Genomic DNA, 5389 nt, shown 5'->3' on the forward strand with positions numbered 1-5389 from the left:
TTTAAACTGATACTTGTTTCAAATTGGATAGCATTGTTAGAAATCAAGACTACAAAACTGTTAATCAAAACAAGGATACTGGTGAGTTCCTGACAATAATGGTTTAAGTTAAAACATGTGATGAACCATATTTACAAATAACTGTAGTGGTATTTAGCTTATTATGCTTGGCAACATGTCTCTCACATGACCATTGCTAAGTAATTACTTTCCCCCATTCAGAATGATAGTTCAACATGCAGGTGTTATCAGGCCTCTCGTATTCATGGTTTCACAAAGTGAGTGTTATCTTGTTCGTTTCAAAGTCTTGTCCATAATTAATGGTCTATTTTGTTCTATTTTGTGGAAAAATTCAACTGTGATGTTTTTAAAACAAAATTTTAAAACTTCCACAGTGTTATGGAGACAGTGTAACACACAGAAATAATATGTTGTTGAAAGAAAATCTGTTGCTTACAGAAAGTTTGTTTGGAAAATTGGGGTTTAGTTTATATTGCAAGTAATATTAATATATTAAAAGTACATAATTGTACATATAATTCAGAAAAAGAAGTAGCTTTCTTTCATTACAACTTAAGAATTTAGAAGTTCAACAACACCTATACATTAGAGTGAAATTAAAAATGAACACCTTACAATCTTCATATTATTTTATGAAGTTGAATTTTGGTAATTTGTATTCAAAACACATAATTGATGTATATAATGTATGGTGTATTAAATGAACAATAATTCAATAAAGAACTGTTAACGTATGATGAACAAGTGGATTTAGCACGGTGCACATAAAATCAACTATAATTACTATTCTCTCAATGCACGAGTATTTTATGAGAAAGTATATTTGGGTAATTGTTATTAAAAATAAGGACTTCAGCCAATAACCCATAAGGCTTAGGGGAGGTAAATATGTTATAAGGAAAAAAACAATGTATATTTGCTAAGAGAACAGATACAAAACTTAAAAATAACTTAATTCTTAATAACTTAATAGAATACATTTGAAAAACATTCTCTATTTTGATAATAGTGTACAGTGTAGCATAATAATGTTTAATAAAAAATATACATTATTCAAACATATAAACAAAATTATTGTCAAATGTTTCTGGTGATTGATGTATATATTTTTTTGTTTGTTTGTTTGAAAAACGATTAAAACAAATACTCAATCTATCAAACTCTGATATTTCATTTTTCTATGAAAATCAGTGTCGTTGGTCAAATTTCAATTATTTTTTAATGTGTTTTCAAAGATAATTTTCTTTCCCAAAACACAATAACAAAGACATATTCAAATAATAGACACCTCACATAAGCCTATGGCCAGCACTACTCATGTTTTTTATATCTTTTAATTGCAAGTTTTTTTTAGAATAATGTTATTAACTTTATATAAAAAGTTGGTCAAATTTCAATTATTTTTTAATGTGTTTTCAAAGATAATTTTCTTTCCCAAAACACAGTAACAGACATATTCAAATAATAGACACCTCACGTAGGCCTATGGCCAGCACTACTCATGTTTTTTTATATATTTTAATTGCAAGTTTTTTTAGAATAATGTTATTAACTTTATATAAAAAGTGTTTTCAAAATGTCACAAAGTATATAGGTTATCATGATAAATGAAAATTCAGTAGCTTTCATACTGTAATATTGTGGAAATTTGTAGGGAGAAACCAAAGGAATGCTACAAATAATATTTTCAGCTTGTTAAAAGTTTTATACTATGTTGCTATATAATAAATCTTCAAGCACAACAGTTTTAGATTTAAAAAATTAAATCAATCCTAATTTATAGTTCCTAAATACAGGGTTTCCACTGTTGTCAAAATAATTTTATATGTTAATCATAGGTGTATTCTAACAATTGTAACTCAAAATATTTTTATTTTGCCATTTTCCAACTTTGTTTAATGTAATTCATGAAGACAAAACTTGCATGACTACAAAAAAAAAAAACCACTCATCTAAGTTTAAAAACATTTTCACCCTTCCACAGAATAGCTTTGTACTAATAAACTATCGCCCTATGAAAATATACTACCCATTTCTTGATTTCCAGCATTTCCCTCGTATTTTTCTGCTTATTGTTTGCACAGACCTTGTATTAAACCTTGCTATGATGTCACTTCAAGTGGTTTAATCATTTACTAAGAGTGATAAAATAAGTTTGAACATGCTTTAATAGAAGAATAATTAGATTTTAAGTCACAGCAGAGTAAATAGTGGTTTGAAAAATAATGTATGGTTTAGTGGGAAAGTTTCTAGTCAGAGTTCTTGTAGCATTGGCCAAAGGCATTCAATGAGAAGTCCTGAAGACATAGGAATAAATGACAGAGCTGAGAATTTATGTATAGTTTCTTTAGAAGTTAATTCAATTCATAGAAGTGTTTGTCTGTTAAAATATACCTGTTTGAAAGCTACAGAAATTTTATTCGATGAAAAGGCATCAGAAAAGCTTAGTTAGGTTTTACAAGTATAGTAGGCAATGGCTTTACATTCTGATGACTCAAATCCTAATTTATTGAATATTATTTTTATGTTGGCTAAATGGCTATTTAATTACAATCATTATATGTTTAAATAAAAACATTATTACTGTTATCAGTGATAGTAAAATGTTTTCATTATTTAGTTACTTAACAACTAATTTTACTTACATAAAATCAGCATGTGGATAAATCACTGCAAAGTTTAAAAACAAACAAAATGGGATCATGTGGTCATCTCACATTTAAGGATTCCCTTAGTAGGAAATAATTTGTCTATTTTCAACTAATTTTGTTTATTTAAAGACATTTTTTGAACTACCCTTTTTAAAGACTTTTTGAACTACCCTTTTTAAAGACATTTTTGAACTACCCATTTTAAAGACATTTTTGAACTACCCTTTTTAAAGACATTTTTGAACTACCCTTTTTAAAGACATTTTGAACTACCCTTTTAAAGACATTTTTGAACTACCCTTTTTAAAAGACATTTTTGAACTACCCTTTTTAAAAGACATTTTTGAACTACCCTTTTTAAAAGACATTTTTGAACTACCCTTTTTAAAGACATTTTTGAACTACCCTTTTTAAAAGACATTTTTGAACTACCCTTTTTAAAGACATTTTTGAACTACCCTTCATTCGACATGATTCTTCACTGTTTCCGCTCGCAGTCACCATTTACACATTTAGCAAAACAAAACTTATTTTGGCCAAACTTTTTGGCACAAATGTTTTTAAAAGATAATCTGGACAATCACCTGAAAATAATCCATTAGTTGAATGTAATCGATTAATGAGCCCAATGATTAATCAATTAGCAAATTCCACTAATCTCCCAACTATATTCACTTATTATCTCACTTTTAAAAAAATACATACATGTACCTTCTAAATCTTTTAAAACTTGCATATTTAAAACATCTAACTTGAACAATACCTTCTACCTGTCATCCATGGACATATGGACATTCAATTCAAAACAAAATTACCTGACTTCTCTAATAAGGTTATGATTGTAAACCCTTCTGTTAAATTATGAAAATGTTTATAAGACTACAAATATGTCACTCACTTCTGTTATCTATTTTTGTTATTTTTTGAAAAGCTTGTTAATACCCATTTTTAATGCACCCAATTTGTGTCACTACAACACTATAAAGGGCAAGAAAACATTTCGTGCCTGTAACAAACAAGTTATATTTGTTTAATTCATATTTCATACGATATTTTCTTCTATACAATCAGGGTAATGATTTTACAAAGAACTTAAACAAATTAAAATAGCTGATTTATTAATCACTTACCATTTTCTGTATCTACATATAAAGTGTGGCATTCCTTTAAAATACGTTCATTTGTTGAAAGTGTTGCAGCATCTACTTTGTTAGCCACACCTCTTTGTTTAACCCTTCCAGACATACTGTACTGCAGAATGGGAATGTGAGATCCTACCTGTATAACCCATACAGACAGAGAGAGAAAAAAAGTTTTAATTAGACATAGAATATACACACAAATATCAACTCAAGCACTTTTCTTCAGTTATGCTTTACAAGTACTACATATTACTTCAAGAAATTACATTTTAATACCTATAGTAATGTAAAATCCATCCTCTGAACACTCAATTAATGTACATCATAACACAACTCAACTGCACTTTTCTTCAGTTATGCTTTACAAGTACTACATATTACTTCAAGAAATTACATTTTAATACCTATAGTAATGTAAAATCCATCCTCTGAACACTCAACTAATGTACATCATAACACAACTCAAGCACTTTTCTTCAGTTATGCTTTACAAGTACTACATATTACTTCAAGAAATTACATTTTAATACCTATAGTAATGTAAAATCCATCTTCTGAACACTCAATTAATGTACATCATAACACAACTCAACTGCAATTTCTGCAAGCTTCAAGAATAGTCCAAGTTTCTATCTGTTAAATACTACAGAATTGTATAATTATATAACTGTGACATGCATGCATATCATGTGTCTTCTATATGCTTTTATTAAGAAATAAATTTTTAAAATCCTTTGTTTAGCTTGTTTCTATGCAGTTTTGATCCAGAAAAAGCAATGATATTATTTTGGTTTGTTGTGTTGTATTCTAGCAGATATTAGCTACTATGCCCATGGGAATGGATGTTACTGCAACTTTGTACATTGTGTAGACACAGGTCAATAACAGAAATGTCCTTCACTACTGAAGTAGATGATATCTAGAGGTTATACCTATGTTGTACGAGAACAACTAGTCACACGTTAATGTTCGTTGCTTACGAGTAAAACCAAAGTTTGTCAGTCTTGGTCGGTTATCAACATGATTAGTTCAAAAGAGATACATCTCAAGACTGTAACTGCTGACTAACTCACAGGTCTAGTAGAAAGACAATTATCTGGTATTTTATGCAAGTATACATACTAGTTATTAAAAGAATAATAAATATTTCTGTCCATTTTCCATCACATGTCCAGTCTGAGTATTCTATAAGCTTAAATCTTAGTCATTTAACTAAATTTAGATTATCCTGCATGTATTTCCCATTATAAAGCAATGTTATCTGATACGTACAATGAAATTAATAAGAGAATAACACAGCATATTACATCAAAATGTTGCTAAATAAAATGTAGAAAATTAATGTGTTTCACTAACTTCAACTCTTACAAAGTGATGCTTGACATGTTGTCACCATTTCATTTTGTGGTACAGGGCCATTTTCCACTAGACATAGATGGCAGCGTTATCATAAAAAAGTAATCTATGGGAAGTTAGGGTTTAATTGCGAACTAATGTAGAGAAAGGGAGGTTGTCTGTAACAGAAAGGAGTACAGATTTGTTGTTGTTTATACTATTGTTTCAAGAGGTTCTCAA

At 28.8% G+C, this 5389-nt stretch overlaps 1 pseudogene; it reads right to left on the reverse strand.

Moving 5' to 3' along the window:
* LOC106468773 overlaps positions 1-5389 on the reverse strand; it is a 50036-nt pseudogene that overhangs the window by 30434 nt on the left and 14213 nt on the right.

Source organism: Limulus polyphemus, unplaced genomic scaffold (genome assembly GCF_000517525.1).
Source record: "Limulus polyphemus unplaced genomic scaffold, Limulus_polyphemus-2.1.2 Scaffold3157, whole genome shotgun sequence".
Taxonomy (NCBI): Eukaryota; Metazoa; Arthropoda; class Merostomata; order Xiphosura; family Limulidae; genus Limulus; species Limulus polyphemus.